This window comes from Corvus cornix, chromosome 1 (genome assembly GCF_000738735.6).
Source record: "Corvus cornix cornix isolate S_Up_H32 chromosome 1, ASM73873v5, whole genome shotgun sequence".
NCBI lineage: Eukaryota > Metazoa > Chordata > Aves > Passeriformes > Corvidae > Corvus > Corvus cornix.
The window spans coordinates 70,967,010-70,983,800 of record NC_046332.1 but is presented as its reverse complement, the minus strand read 5'-3'; the positions used below and the strand labels follow the sequence as shown (position 1 = coordinate 70,983,800).

General features: G+C 35.7%; 1 long non-coding RNA gene across 3 annotated transcripts in view; it reads right to left on the bottom strand.

The window, feature by feature from the left end:
* The window catches only part of LOC109143886, a 32,145-nt gene extending 16,914 nt beyond the window's left edge, over positions 1-15,231 (bottom strand). The window contains exons 1-3 of one of the 3 annotated variants that reach the window (XR_002044281.3): positions 15,192-15,231; positions 14,444-14,641; positions 6,917-7,083 (exon numbers count right to left, since the gene is read on the bottom strand). This is a non-coding gene — a long non-coding RNA (uncharacterized LOC109143886). Of the gene's footprint in view, positions 1-6,916; positions 7,084-14,443; positions 14,642-14,843; positions 15,069-15,184 lie in introns of those variants that run through there. The other 2 variants (XR_002044280.3, XR_002044279.3) reach the window with 2 other exon arrangements.
* Between the last annotated feature and the right edge of the window lie 1,560 nt (positions 15,232-16,791).

Here is a 16,791-nt window from a genome sequence, read left to right as displayed (position 1 = left end):
GCAGCCAATGGAGGACCCCATGGATTTCTGGCAGGATCTGTGACCCCATGGGGGACCCAATCTGGAGCAATCCATTACGAAAGGATTTTTATAACCTCCCAGACTATGACTGACACTGTGTTTGGGATTTGTTTCCTACAGAAAATATATGAACCACGTGTAGCATGGGTTCCAATTTTGCATAGGTGGCTAACTGCAACCATAAGTGAGGTGCCTAAATCAAGAGCGATACACTTTCAGACATATTTCCTTCCAACATTTCCCATTGGCTTAAAAAGCTCATTTTATTTTCTGTGCTGTTTAATTCTCACATGTAATCTATGCAAAAATATTAAAAGCTTAAATTAGCACTGTGAATTCAATTCTTGAAATGAATTTTCTAACTTCTAGTAAATGAATACATTACCAAGCATCACAATACCTTGATTCATTTTAGCTTTAGATTTAAATTTTATTTGTGGCTCCATCTCTGTGTCCAAAATTCTAATTGAGTAAGTCAGATAAAAATTTATCTCTAAGCCATCATTCTTCATTCTGCATTAATAGTAGATCACCAGAGGAAGTTAGCAGCTGATAGATTTTTGAGGGATTTAGGTAGCTTGATTACCATGTGTATCTCTGGAAATATGTTTGTTTAAAACACTGAAAATTAATCAGAAATGAAACCTGGAATTTAGTGGTAGGAAATGACCTTGCCTAATGTCAGTGTCAAAATTTGGTGGATCTTGGCTGTATTGACTAGTTTTACCATGTCATTATAGATACACATGTAGAATAGTCTCTATTTCCTTGCCTACCTTTGGAAATTCTGACACTAACATTAAGTGATCAAATGACTTTTTAAATTGATAAAGTATACATTTACAATGTTTTACAAGCAGCAACAAGTTATTTTCCTAAACATATAGATAAGTCTTAAAAAAATCCATCCATTCCAATGTTATCTATTTTTAGGGCATATTGTCATACTCATTGTTCCCAATAAAGTGTCCTTCTTTTGTGGAAGGATTATGCTTGGTTTAAACCACTGGAAGCTATGAAACTTTCAACAGTTTAGGTGAGAACAGTCATTCTCCATAGCTATGTTGTTTCCCCTTATAGATATTAAAATAAATTAAAGCTTGTAAAAAATGTGACTACAATGGAATTCTGCTTGAAACAACAAAAGACATTGCATTTTTCATCAGTTCTTTTTTACCTTGGGACTGTTGTATGAAGTAAACTGCTAATTAAAAACATCAGAAGTACATTACTGCAATCTTGGTCCTTTTTCCTAAACACTGAAAAACACCATGCATTTTTTTAATGACAATATATATCAATATAAGAAACTTAAAACTGATTCAGTTCTTAGCACATAGATGTCTACTGCATTATGGATTTCTTGGTTCAGAAGAGCATAGGTTCCCTGCAGATCTTCTGTAATATAGCTGAGTCTTTTATGGATGCCTTGCATACTCTAGGAACTCTCACAGGTATTAGGTAACTGAACTAAGCCCTTCATAGCTGTGATGATTTCCATGGAAAACAAGGACAAAATGATGGAGATTAAATGTTTTCTCTTTTAAAAGAAAGGAAAATGAAAGAGTTCATTTTTATACATCATCATTATACGTAACAGATGTTATGTGTGTTGCACACAGATATTTTTATGAATCTGTCCATGATACATACCTTCAATTCTCCATATACCTTCCATTTTTAAGCAAATATTACTGTAGGAAATGATAGTGTCCTCTCCCTGGGAGCATATAGATTTCCATGGGAAATGTATTCATGATGGCATTAACTTAATTTATTTCAAACATTTAACAAACTTCTTTGGGTGAATTGAATCATTCTCTGCAGGTACTCTACCTGTTATTGCTGCCTCCTGAGAACAAAGGACAAAACTTATGTTCCTTAAACATAGGTTTGCAGTGTCATCAAAAACACCCAAGGGTATTTCACTCGGTCTCCACATGCTATTCCAGACAGGTCTGTGATGATTTAGAACTATTTTATTATGAGCCAGTCCCATGCTGGATACCCTAGGACCTTTCAAAAGACAGCAGAAAACTCTGTCTAAGCAACTGAATTGTCTGAGATGTCTGAAGACCATCCAAAAAATTTCTTCAGTAAGGAAGCTCGTCTGTTGTTTCAAACACTTCTTTGGAATCTTGCCTCAGGGATGTTAACAGCTTACTGAACATGAGCTATTTTTAATTAAATAAAAAGTAAAAAGTGAACTTCTTTTTATTGATTGTTTTTCATTCATAAAGTGTGGACTGAAATCAGTTTTCTGCACAGAGGTGTCTAATGCCATTTGCAACTCTGTCTCACCTATAGTTGGTACTCTGATTTTGGTCATGTGTCACGTGTCTTTTTAGAGCCTTACCACATAGCACACAGTATTAGACACTGATGTGTGAGACTATGACTTCAGGTTGTCTGCTTTTTTACTTGTGTATGTATCTAGGTTGATTGCTATCAAATCCATTTTCACACAAAGTTATATATTGTGTTACAATGCTGATGGGTTTCGTAGATGAGTGTGTGTGTGTGTCTGTAAACACAGGCATCTGCACTAATACTTATAAAAGATCAAAACTCTCTAAACCCTAAATTTTTAACAAAACCCCTGCAACTGAAGGAAAACTCTGTTCAACACTATTACAGTTACTTAACAGTATGAATGAGAAGTTTCAAAATCAGTAGAGGAAGTATCGAACCTTTCTCAGATTCGCAACACATGAGACAAAGGATAATGACCTCAAATAGGTTTGCATAAATAAAGAATATAATCCCTGTCTAAAATAAACCCAAATCCTTATCTGTAGGAAAATGAAGGAAATAAAGTACAAAAAATGTTACAAACCATCTTTCTAAATTTAATTTTCTATAGTAATAAACTACAAAGTCACCACCTCTGGGTTTTATTTTAGAGAATGAATTGAAGAAAAGAGGAAAAAAAACACTTCCAACCAGTGATTCCTGAAAAGGACATGCCTGGCTAGTATAAAAAAGTTTCATTAGGAAGTCTTAATACGAGAATATATGAAGTTACATCTGACATGTTCATAGTAGTCAATATGAATACAGAGATGATACCTTTCACTGTGTAAGAGAACCAGAGACAGAAACCTGTGAAAACTTCAGACTGACCTTGTGGTGAAAATATTAAAAAAAAAAAAAAAATCAATGCATATGCAAAGCAGTCCACCGGAGACAATTAAATACACACATATCTGATATATCCTAGGGACATAGTCAGGACACCTATGTTTACAGAGTCCCAGAGTGACAGAGTGTCTGAGCTTGGAAGTGATCATCTAGTCCAAACGCCCTGCTTAAGCAGGACCATATAGAGCTATATCGAGATGAATTTTGAATATCTCCAGGGATGGGGACTTGAACATGCAGCTACCAACAGGCTCAGTGGGAAATGCTGGGAATGCACTTCTTGTGTGTGTTCTTTGAGGAATGAGAAATACACTAACTGCGGCTTTGATAAAGAGTAACTGCATAATATTTATTGCAGTGCTTCAAACATTGGAGGGCATATGAATCACTAAAAGAGAACAGGAGGAAGGAAAACTACTGACTAAAAATACTTCTATTTCATGTACTAGATATTTGGGGGCTAAAATTAGCCCACATTTTATCCTACATAGGCAGTTAAAACTATAGAAAGTTTGACTGGATGAGAATGGTCCCAGTTTTTCACAGAGATACATGTCAGTATGAAAAGAACTTGCTGATTAATATGCCCAATATTGCAAAGGAATGATATCAAATATTTATATAGCCTCCTACTATCCGGATGTTTCCTTATTGAAAATCAGGGCAAGTTTGTTTCCTTGCCTGTGTAGTCCCAAGAACCTGTGCTTCATATAACTGTACATATAACCTCTTCAAGAAAGACATTCAGAGTTGAGGAGTTTTGTCCTCCCAAGTCACTGTTAATGTGTGAAGGAGCCTGGCTCTCCTGGGGAGGGCTGAACATCTGCCTGACGATTGGCAGTGGTGAATGAATTCCTTGTTTTGTTTTGCTTCCATGCATGGCTTTTGCTTTACCTATTGAACTGTCTTTATCTTGACTCATGAATTTTCTCACTTTTACCCTCCAGATTCCCTCCCCCACCCCACTGGGAAGAAGTGAGCAAGTGGCAGGGCAAGGCTTATTTGCCAGCTGCAGTTATAGCATGACCTGGTGTCATTTGGCTTCAGCATCTGAGAGCAGTGTACATGCCTTACATTACAGACTGTGCTACAATTAAAACCCCAGGTGTTACCCATCAAATGTCTTTTTCAGTCGAGCTTTCTGCAGATGCAGTTTTCTTCTTTTTTAAAGTATTCTTACTGAAAAGGTTTCCTGTTGAAATCTGTCATCTACTAAAAGTGAAAAATTTCAATGTGATGCCCATATAACAAGCAAGATATGCACTATGGAACATAATTTGCTTTAAATGTGTACCAAGAACAGGAGACAATAACAGGAGACATTTCATTTCAAATGAAACCATCTTAATATTTTACTAAAATTGTCAGTTTTGCAAATGTCATATTTTTCTTTCCATATTGTGTTCAGATTGCAAGAAATCAGTGTGAGCTTTTGAGGCTAGCAGGAGCATTACAGGCTGTATTTATTTATAGTACCACAGTTTGTCCCATGTTATTAAAAGAATAGGGAAAATTAAGGAAAATGAGTTTTCACCACAGGCAACAGAGAATACAGGTGAAATTTGTATAGAAAATTAAATAGCCATCAACTACAATTGTGGTAGGCCCTGGAGATTTTTTTTTAAAAGTCTGAAAGTTGGAAGGGCACAAAAATTTTCTCTTATAACAATTATCCTGCTGCATTCAGCATTGGTGCAGCCCCACAATTTAAGAAGGATGCTAAGGTCCTTGAATGAATTCAGAGGAGGGCAACAAAGCTGGTTAAAGGGCTGGAAGTAATGTTCCATGAGGAGCAGCTGGGGACCCTGGGTTTTACTAGTTTGGAGAAAAGAAGGCTGAAGGACCTCATTGTTTTCTTTAGCGTCCAGAGAAGGGAAAGTAGAGAGGGAGGTGATGATCTCTTCTCCCTGCTATCTACTGAAAAGGCAAATGGGGATGGTTCACAGATTCACCAGGGGAGATTCAGTGTTGACTGAATAGGCTTCCTAGAGAGGTGGTTGATGTCCCAAGCTTGTCAGTGTTTAAGAGGCATTTGGACAATGCCTTTAAAAGTGTGCTTTAACTTTTCTTCAGCCCTGATGTGGTCAGAGAATTGGTCTATTTTAGGTCCCTTCCAACGGAAATTCTATTCTATTCTATTCTATTCTATTCTATTGAATATCAGCATTCTTGGATATCTAAAGGGAAGGCCATAAATTCATTAACAGTATCATAAATACTGCTTAATAATTATTTAAAGCAGATACCTTCTCAAGGTCATCATACTCATGCCAGCTCGCTTGCATGGAAAAGAAATGTCACATCTTAGAAAAGCGTTTTTTCAAAACAGCATTTTTAAAATCACATATGTGATTTTTTGAGATGTTTGTATTGAGATGTATTCACCCATCATGCACTGACAATACTGAGTCCTGTTATAATTTTGCAAAAATTTAATTAATATATATAGGCACATAATTTAATTTCAGCTGAAAGTACTCAGAAGTCACTGCATAAGATCTTGAAAAAGTAACTTCCCTATCTACATGCTACTTTGAAAATAACACCATCAAGTATTGTGCCACATTTTTCAGAAAATAGAAAATCATTTAGATGTTGCTATTTAATCAACACCTTTGTACTTCTTTAGACTTATATTAAAGGAAAAGCTGCATTTTATCCTGGTTTTCACATGATAAGTGGATTATCTGATGTAAAAATTTGGTTTGACTGGCCTAGAGCTATTTGGACTATATAACATTTTTCTACTTTGTTCATGAAGTCCAACAGAGAAAAAAAAAAGAACAAAAGAAAGCAGTTTTCCTTTTTATTTTGCTTTTTGAACAAAGTTAAAACCAAACCTCTGTTTGACATAAGCTTTTATATTGCTACCAAGCTAAGAGAATTACAGAGAATTTTACTTTTCAGAGTACAAAAAAAATTACATAATCTCTGTTTTAAACTAAAAGAAGAGAGATTTAGATAAGGTGTTTTGAAGAAATTCCTGATTCAGAGGGTAGTGAAGCACTGGAACAGGTTTTCCAGAGAAGTTGTGGATGTCCCCTGTCTGGAAGTGTTCAAGGCCAGTATGGCTGGGGCCCTGTGCAACTTGATCTAGTGGGTGGCATCTCTGCTTATGGAAATGGGGTTGGAACGAGAAGATTTTTAAGCTGCCTTCCACCCCACGTCATTCTGTGATTCTCTGAAATGCTGATTCATTCATATTTACTCTGATGAAATATTTCTTAGCCCAGTTAGCAATGTAAAATCACAGCTCCAAACATTGCATACTGTTATGCGTGTATTTTGGTCCCAAGAATATTCCCCTAGAATCAAATAATGCAATTTTGAGAGACATACTAAGTGGAATCCCACTGAAATCAACCCATGCAAGCCGTGTTGTAATAACTACTGGTGTGACAGTGTACTTGGAACAGAAATTGAGTTTACCCAGCTTGCAGAATATGCAAAACTATGTTGATTAGTGTTAAAATAAACTTTATAAAATACACTAAGATCCAAAATCAGCCAAACAACTTTCTGTCACAACAATTGCAGTGTTTTACTTAGCAGAAGCTCACAGATGCAAAATATGAATAGCTGAAGCAGTAGCTTCAGTCCCATTTTTAAAACTTTATTTATTGCTAAATTGGGTATTTTTTTCCAGCCCTAGGGGGAAAATACAGAAAATACCACGAGAACAAACATTTGCATAAGGCTTAGACTGTCATTTACAGCTTTATCTTTTAACTTTATCCAATTGGCTATCAATTACCTCAAGCCGAAAGAACTTTAGAATTCCAGCCTGGACAAATCCATGCAGGGAACAAAGCTTGACAGGTGAGTTCCAAGAGCAGATAGGTTCTTCTGTGAATTCTGTGAATTGTTAGTTTCCACTGACTGTTGCATTTCAGAAGACTAAGGAGGAAATAGGTATGGTGCCTAGAAGGCAGAAAAAGTTATTTTGTGATACATGACACATCTGCATGTAATGCATATGGTTGTTTAAAAAAAAACAAACAAGCCAACAGGGATTTTTGTCAAGTACATAGCTCAAGATTGCAGTAGACCTTCTGTCTTACATCCTAAGCAGACCCCATCTGTAAAACTGAACATATACTAAATTTGGAATTTGCTTACTTGATTTAAAAAAAAAAAAAAAAGAAAAAAAAAGAAAAAAAATACAATCTTGCTGTTTTTCTTTGCTAAAAAGGGCTTATATAACTTCCCCCTCCTAAGCAGACATCATAATGTGTAGCAATCAGAATACAAATTCCTACTGGCAACAGGAAGACCAATATTTTTCTGTGGACATTAAGAAAGTCAAGGAAAAAAACCAAACAAAATCTGCTATGGAGTTATTTATGATTAGCATACTATTACAAAATAAAAACTCTAATAGAAGGATTAGAACATATAACAACTATCAGCATTTTTTACTTCTGAACACCTTAGAGGAAGCAGAATACAATCATATTTGCACTATAAAATGTAAGCATTCTTAAATAAAGTGTATATATTACAAAAGTTACATTGATATATACATGTGCAATATTATTTCAGTTTAATAAGGCATAATTAACAAGGAAAATTCCTGATTGCACTGGGGGAAGCATAGCTCAAGAAATACTTTACAAAAACAATGTATAATGTATAAATACATTATTAACATGACTGTCTGTCAATACTTATTATTTCTTTTTAACATAAGAACTCTAAAAAAATAAGAACACTAAAACGCTGGGGATAATTTTAAAGTTTTCTTTAATAAAGTCCAGCAACAGTAATGTCTCAGAACTCTTGCTTTCTTAGTAAGAAATAAATGTAGAATTTATCATGCTTTCATTTTTATATATCAAAACTGATCAAAGATATTGACTAGCGTATTTCTAAAGGAAAAACAACCATGAAGTCTATGATCTCCTTTCAACAGCACAAGTTCCTCCAGGTTCTACATACTTCTTAAACTTGGAACAAAAGGAGACATATTTACAGTGAAAGTGAAGAGTGTACTTTCTGCATTACTGAGTTATGATTTAATTTGCCTTCTCTTGCTCTATGCACAGAGGATGCATATACCTCTGAAATATTTTTTCATTCACCCTACTGTCTCCATGTCACTGTAACTCACACCTCATTTAAGAATAAGTTAATTTAGTATTCACAGCCATCTACATCCCTGAGACAACTTTCTTTTCTGTATCAGAGGATGTTGTGGTATCTCTCCTTGCTGCCTCAGAAATTAAAGTCACTTTCCTGATCCCCTACTTACAGCAGCAGTTCAAACAGCCAGTTACAGCTGAAAGGTGGTTTGGGAAGATGTCATCCCTAATGCTGTACCTTTGCTTCTACTTACTAGCTAAGGCTAGATGGCAAGAAAGGGATTGCATATCCTCTCTTTCAGGTTAAATTCCAAGGATTGAGCTTAAATCGTCACCTTCACAGCCACATCCATAAAGGTACTGAAGAACATACATCACTCATAGCCCACAGTTGTTCAGAAAACTGCCATATTTCAAATTCACAAGTATCAAAGTCTTATTGTTCAATCTTCAAACATATCAAATATCAACAAAAATTGGCTTATTATTTATTAAACACCCTTGGGAAACATTAAGTATGGATTTGATTAAATTTGAACTGTTATATAAAAGCAGTTTGGCTGAAATTCATTTATCTTTATGAACAGATTCCAGTTGCCAAAAAACAGCCAAGTTGTGCAAGTTGAGCATGATCTGCCTAGTTCTGCATGGTCTCCAGCTGCTGCTCAAGAAGCATGTGAGTGTCCCCTTGGTCCAGTATTGTAACTATAAAGCGCCTTAGAGCACATGAAGTGAGAATGAGATGCTCATGTTTAAGCAACTGTAGCCTGTCCTAATGCTTACAGCAATAATTTCTGGAGTAAAAGTCACTTGACTCAATTAAAATATGTGCCTTCAGATTCAATTAAACAGCTTTAAAACACCATATCTCATCACAAAGGAAAGTCAGATGATTATTGCAAATATATTTACAGGGCAATTAATAGAGTCAAGAGACCTTTTCAGCTGACCAGATGTAGCGTCTGCTTTAGGATGTGACAATTAAAGACTCAGTTCAGTAACCTTTCTGTGTATTTCTAGTCCTCCCTAAGATGCCATAGAGTATCTGAAATAAACCCACACTTTTCTGGAGTGCCAGATTGACAGGTTAGATGGCCACCCCCAGAGAAAACTGTTAGAATAAGCCATGTATTTCTCCTCAGTGTCTGTTAATTATGAAGACGTCATGAGTAAGATTATTATCTTGTAATTTCTTGTCTATGTTCAGAAATACAGAGAATGCCAAAAGAATGACGAATGGTAATGTTGATCAATGCAAAACAATAGTAGGATAAAAAATATCCTGTGTCAATTTCTTTCCATTTTTCCTTTTTTTAGTGTCCTAGGGCAGTGACAGGGGACACAAAATAGAGCAGTTCTCAAACAACTTTGCTTTGTAAAAGTAGTAGGAAGAGAGATGTCTTGAAGAAGTAATAAATATGTAACTTGGGTGATCACATGTTTGGTAGCAATTGTGGACTTTGGTGAGTACCCTTGAAGATTTCAGAGTTATTTCTAGAGTTGTCTCCTGTCAAGCATTTCTGAAGAGAGAGACTTGGTAAGGCTCTCTTCATTCAGTGGTTGGCACAGAACCTGTCTTTCTTTAAAGCTTGTATACCCCTCACTAATTTTCTTTTTTTGTTCCAAATAATTTTCAAGAAATCAAACTGACTTTCAAACTTTATAGTTTTGGCTAGTTATACTTGACATTCATCGTGCTCTTTTGTTTTCATATATTGTTACTGCTGTCAGGTTCATAGGAGGGAGCTGCTTTGGTTTTTGTGGGTTTTCTTCTTTGCTTTGTTGTGTTTTGGTTTTTTTTTTCTAGGGGGAAGAAGTCTTTAGCATTTGAATAATGGAATTAACATATACCTCACATTTGAAAAGTACCAAACAATTAGGCTAGTTCAGTCTTCTAAACATGTGATGTGGACACCGTGTTTAATTTAATGGAAGATTTTTTGACTGATGATTTTGCTTACAACAGTTGTGCAAGACCAAAAGCCTGATGCTGTGAACTAGTTCTACTAAACTGACAGTAAAGGAAGAATATGTCAAGATGGCGTAGGAATGATAGCTTAACTATAGCTCTTCATATACTACACTGAATAGGTGTTATTCATTTAATGCAAAGGTAGCAATCCAAATATGATGCAGTAATCATCATGTCAACAACAAAAGCCTCCAAGTATGTAATTTGCAATTTTTTCTTTATCTACTAGGTGTCCTATCACAGAAATAAATGACATTTACTTAACAGAGACGTTTTTGGACTGTACTATATTGGTCATTTCTAACCCCTAATGTTTTGCAAAAAAGACTCAAACCTTATTGTTATTCACTCCTTTGTTCTTCCTTTGTCCTCAATAAACACTAAAGATTCAGGGATTGCTTCAGTTAATTACTTAAATACTCTAGAGCAAACAGAGCCAGGCTCCCTCAACTTTTGCATAGTGTTTGTCCATCTAATTCCCATAACTATTCTGCAATCCTAATCTATTCACTCTAATAAATATTAAAATTAACAATGAGCAAATATGGGCTTTATATTGTATCCATATAAATGTGTGTTATCTATATGGAGGAGAGCTGGATTGAGTACAGAGGAGGGAAAGCAGTGACTATTCAATCTGAAGAAGATCTGAAGATGGATGAATTACTGGGAGTATGCTCTTCTTTTTATTTATGGAGACTAAGGAGAATGTTGAAAGCTTGATCAAGTTGTCACACAGAAGCAACTGCTAACTTTTGCAACATTCTTGGGTATGACACAAGAGTTGACATGAGGATAGATCACACCTGTGCTTTCAGAATGATGTCCTGAAACTCTCAAAGCACTTCAGAGGTCCTTTTTGTGCCTGAAGACAAGCTCCCTTTGGACTATTCCTAATGGTTCCCTGAAGAACCTGAATCTGAAGTCTGCTCTTCTGAAGTCAGTGATCTTTATTACTTTACTTGTCTTTCTCATGCCCTTTATGATCTTACCTCTAAAATTGTAGGGGTACTGCAGCCAAAGCTTCTGCTTACAGACCCATCTCCAAAGAGTTCTTGGCTATTTGCAAGCAGTGACTCCAAAAAGCACCAATCCTCATTGCCATACTTGGCAACTGTCAAGAATATGTCTTTGACACAGTCCAGAAATCGCCGGGATAGCCCCCGTTTGCTCAAACTGCTCTCTTACACAGGACACAATCTGTCCTTCTCTTACATTCCTCCTGTCTTTCTATAAACTGAAATCTTCTTTTCAGTGTCTTCTATTTACTCTGAAAAACACTTATCAAACTTTTCTTTTTTTTAATGTCTCTGTGTAGCTGGAACTGATTTCATGGTTATATCTTTCTAATTCAATCCTTACATGCTTGACCTACTCCTTTATAGTAATATTCAGTCATGTCTTTATTTTCAGTATTGTATGATTCCTTTTTTAAACATAAACATTTTAAAGTCATTACAGAGCTCATTATAGAGCCATCACATTATTTCAGTATGCCTCATAGCTTTCCTCAGCAATAGGATATTTTGCGAGTAATTGTTTTGTCTTATTTTGTGCTCCCACCTTCGCTTTTCTGCATAGTAACACTTTTTTTTTGTTATTACTCTTACCCATATTAACTTCCAGCTTGAGATATTCAATAATTTTTCTCTGATGATAAAAAAAACAAAACAAAAAAACCAACCAAATTAAGGTAAGTTCTCCCATAAAACTTTTTTCCATTTTATAAACCCAGGCCTTTTTCAAGGAACATTTAGACTGTGTGTTCAGATTAGATCTACTTTCCAGCAGATAACCAGATATTTGAATTGCTTACTACCCAAATTTCATAAATTTTAACAATACCTATTCAAAAAAAAAATTTTAGCATGGAAAAAAAAATGTTGTATCAATACGACCCAGGGCTTGCTCCATCTAAAAAACTAGAATAATGTTTATATTTTGTATTTTAAAGGATAAAGGTATGACATAAGGGTATGACTTGTACTGACCCAAATAAAGCCTGATCTAGACATGCTATAATTCTTTTCATCATCAAAGGGATTGATTGATTTCAACAGTGATATCCAATATAGGCCAAAGAAGTAATTCCGTGCACTTCATTTTTCTGTGGCTATCTTAAACAACCAAGCATTATACCTTTGCTTTGTAACATATGTCAAACAGAGTTCAAATTTACCTCTTAAAACCTGAAAATAGATTACCTGATTTTTTTGTTCTTTTGGATACCAAAATATCTTTTTAAGTTCCAAAGACATAGGAAAAACTCAAATTGGAAGAAAAAAATAGAGTACATTTTCCTTATAGTTTGAATTAGTGACCAGCTTCTCTAGTATTTTAACACTGTGTTAGCCTGAAAATTACATGTTCAGAAGAGATTCTCTAAACTTAAGGAAACTTACTTAAATTTCCAAAAATAAAACAAATAAGCTAAAGAACATGACAAAAGTTCACCCTTGGGCAGTTCCAACTTTGATTTTTTTCTGTAGGGTACAATGAATCTTACATAGAAGTGCTCCCAGTGGAATTAGGGAAAATGATATATCAAGTGTCCTCATTTTGTCACAGTCAGTTGTTTCAGGTATTAAGGGTTTGATTTAGATTTGATTCAAACAGTCAGATTTAGGTATTTATAAGTGATCTAGGTACCTGAGCTCCTATAACAGTCACAACGTACACACAGTCCGTATCTTCACCTCTGTCAAAACTGAGGAGCTAGTCATCCACTGTAAGGCAAATTATGTCCCTGTTCAGTAACCTGAACATGAGTACCTTTTTCAGTCCTCTATCTGCCCAAGCCATGGTGAAGAAGGTTGCAGATATGTGGGACCTGTAGTATTTTGGAAAGGCAGCTAGATGCCTGGCAGTATACATCAGAGCATTTTGACTATCTCTGGACATTGATGTGTAGTTGAATGAACCAAGTCTGTACTTTTGATCTAGTAAAGTTACCAGGAGAGAAAACAAAACCCCACAACACAAAACCCCCACCTCAACTACTTCAAAGAAAACAAACTGTTGCTACTTTTTAAACCATGTAACTCTTCATGCCTGAAGGTAGAGAACACAAACACTTTTTTCCCACAGAAATTTATTTAAATAAGAGAGATGACTGTATTCTCATTGTTCACACACATATGTTCACCTACACAGATTCACTTTTTTCTTCTATCTAGCAAGAGAGAGATCTTGCATTTCACCATCCTGTGTAAAATGAATAAGTCACTTAAAATATGGTTATTTTTCTGACCTGCAAGGAGGAAAGGTGCCTATATCCTGACATTTTAATTGAAAACCAGACATGCAATAAGGAGACTGCTTTTATGTGTGTTGTCTTGTGTATAGTTTCCAGAGTAGAAGAAAATACAATATATTTCAGTCCATTATTTTTCCCCCGACTCAAAATTATTTTAGAAGACAAGTGCAGTTCATTGCTAATCCTTTAATCCAGCAATTAAAAAAAAATGTTCTTGACTATTGCTATTAAGAAAAGTGAGTTATGAGGCTTACTAATATCTGTAAAAATGCACACATATATATTCATGTACATAGTGTCTTCAATTAAATATAAACTTCCTGCTATTGTAATATTTATAAGCTAATTCATTTTCCAAGTGACAGGACAATGATCAGTTTATAAACTCCGGAAAATCATAATAATGAAGTGAAAAAAAAGTCATCACATTTTTTCTGTATTGCATTAGACCAGAATCAAAATTTTATTTTTATACTCACAAGTTATTTCAAAATATATTTTTTAACCACTACGTGTACTTTATCACATCTTGCAGATTTGTGGATCTAGATGCTTGTATATATAGTATTTTCAGATAAATGAAATATCCGTACTCCCAGAACAATGAATGATACATATTTAAAATAAATGTACTGATTCTAAGACAGCTCAACCAACTGGATCTTCCTAAGACATCTCAACAACCAACCAGATGTAAGATGCTTTTTCCTTTGAGAAAATCAAGTAAGCTCCATAGTGAACAAAACCCACATGCTATTACACAGCAGTTTAAACTGATTGTGGCTACTGCTATTTGTTGGTAACAAAAAAAAAAAAAATCAGAAATAATAGCTATTACATCATGATATTATTATAGTTACTTTGGTTGTTGACATTATTGAAAATTGTGCTTAATTGAATTTGTTAAGATTAGAAGCTCTTGATCTACCTGTACAGAAATATATAAAGATTTAACTATCAAAATTTTCTTACCTTTTAATACATGCAAAAAAGGATGTCTGTCAGAATCTATATCCTCATATCAGATGTAGCAGAAACAGCAGTCCAGCAGCACCCAGGTGTGGAGGCCGGCAACAAATAAATCCTTTTCCAGATAGTCTGAAAGTTTCCTTGTCATACAAACTTAGATAGTCAGTCTAAATTTCCAAGTTCAAGTATTTAGGAGTAAAGCTGCAAAAAAATGCCAACGATAATTGGAGTTCAAGAAGAAAATACCAAAGTCACAGAAAGATGTGTTTCAACAAGCAAGACGTTAACATGCTTAGCACTACCCTGAATAGGTACAAATGTATATTTTCTAGAATACCCAAGCTGATCACAACTGCAACATACATCTCCATTGAAAAAATACAGTAATGGCTTTTCTACCAACCTCTTTGAACAGTAGGTTTAAAGTACACAGAGTAAGAGTGTGGCTGGTCATACCTCCCCTCTCCCCACCACAGGTGGCTGGTGGAGATAGGAGAGAGAACTCAGGCGGGCAAGGCCCAGAGGGTATCATCTCCTAGCGCCAAAAGGTCTGCCAGCTTAACAGATTGTGCCAGTTTGGACAAATTTGGAGGAAAATATCCTCTGATAGAAGGCAGGTTACAACCAACCTTCCCCCACCAGGTTCGGGAAAAAATGAATTTTCCTCAAAGGAAAGTGAAAGAGATAAAAACTATTTATTTAACAAACACACAGGAAAAGGATAATAATGCTAAATAATAAAACCTCTCACTCTGCTGAGAGAAACCTGGGAAAATTTCAGAGTCCTTCCGTAGATTTCTCTCCCCCTCCTTGGAGCTGGGACGGGGTGATGGGCCCACCTCCAGGGCCAAGGCCTCAGTGGAAATTCCTCCCGATGCGTTCTGATGTTGAAACCATCCAGAAGAGAAGAAGGGAAAAATTGGAGTCCCAGGAAAACAAAGTTCAACTCTCCAGAGGAAAAGGAGCTTAAAAACTGGCCAAAAGCTGCTGGAAAAAAAGCAAACCCGGTGCTTCCTCCCACTCCTGCCTCTTGCTGCAGCAGCTGAACGCAGAGAGGTTTTTTTATCTGTGTCCTTGAAAACAAACTGCAAACTGCTTTAGGAGTTCTCTCAGTCTTTTTCCTCTCCCCCCTCTCAGGCTCAGTTTAAAGGCGTAGAAAAGGCAAAAAAATTAATTTCTGGGCATAGAGCAACGATATGGGATACAACATCATAAAGTCACCCCAAGACACAGATGTGGGAAGAGATAAAAAAAACCACAGGTGACCAATAGGCCTGTTTTTACACTATAAAAGTACTACAGTTTATCATAGAGGCCGAAGTCTCTTACACACTCCCTGGGAACGTGTGAGACAATTTCTTCCCAAAGCTTGGACACAACTTTGTGGTTACTTTTCTGGAAATTGAGGGAAAGGATCTCGATGTGTGCCCCTTCAACAATTTGGTAGTAAAAAACACTGGATCCTAAGTTATACTATTTCTTCACTAGCTGTAAATTTAATGGTACCTTTAACCCTGCGTGTAATACTAGTAATCCCTTTTTGTCTTATCCCTGTGTAGTAATAGTCTGTTTTAAGTCTTATGTCTGTTAGTTTTGTTTCCATTAATAAATAATTCATTCTATGATAGACCAAATCAGCCATTATTAAAGAACTTGTGAATGAGAGTGGGTCTTGGGGTGCTGGCCACCTCAATAATGTGACTGCCTGCTGCCAGAGGCCTGGGCAAAAGGCAGAGACTGATTTAAACCCACATCATCCATTCACAACAAGGAGACGTAGGTTCGCATCTGCTTGTAACTGAAAGGAATTCAGGCTGTAGTTCCCTTTTCCCAGGTGAGTGAACAAGTCACTAAACTAACAGTAGGAATGACTAGAAGGAGAAATACTCAGTCCTCAGTTCACTGGCTGAAATGGGTCCCTTATGAAAAGAGAAGAAAAAAGGTTCTGGATGCTGCAAGCCTAATGGCCAGACTTTTTCTTAACCAATCCAAATACCACCCACTCTATTCTACTGATGAGCAGACAAGGCTGGCAAAAAAAAAAAAGTATTTTACTGGGCACTGAAGTTTGATGGGCACTACAGGTGACATCAAAATGAGAACATAGGATTATAGTCACATATTTGAATACATTTTTAGAATTACAGTTAGTAAAGGAAAAAAATATTCCAAATACACTTTATTTGCAGTCCAGGTGTCTGCTAAACATCTGGCACCATAAACAGGTATTAAATTTGTTTATACTTGGGTTTTGCTTATTTTGCTTTATTTTAGTATGATATTAATATCATTAAGAGGTATATGATATTTTTAATACTTTAATTTAAATGCATTCGAAAACTAGCTTTTAA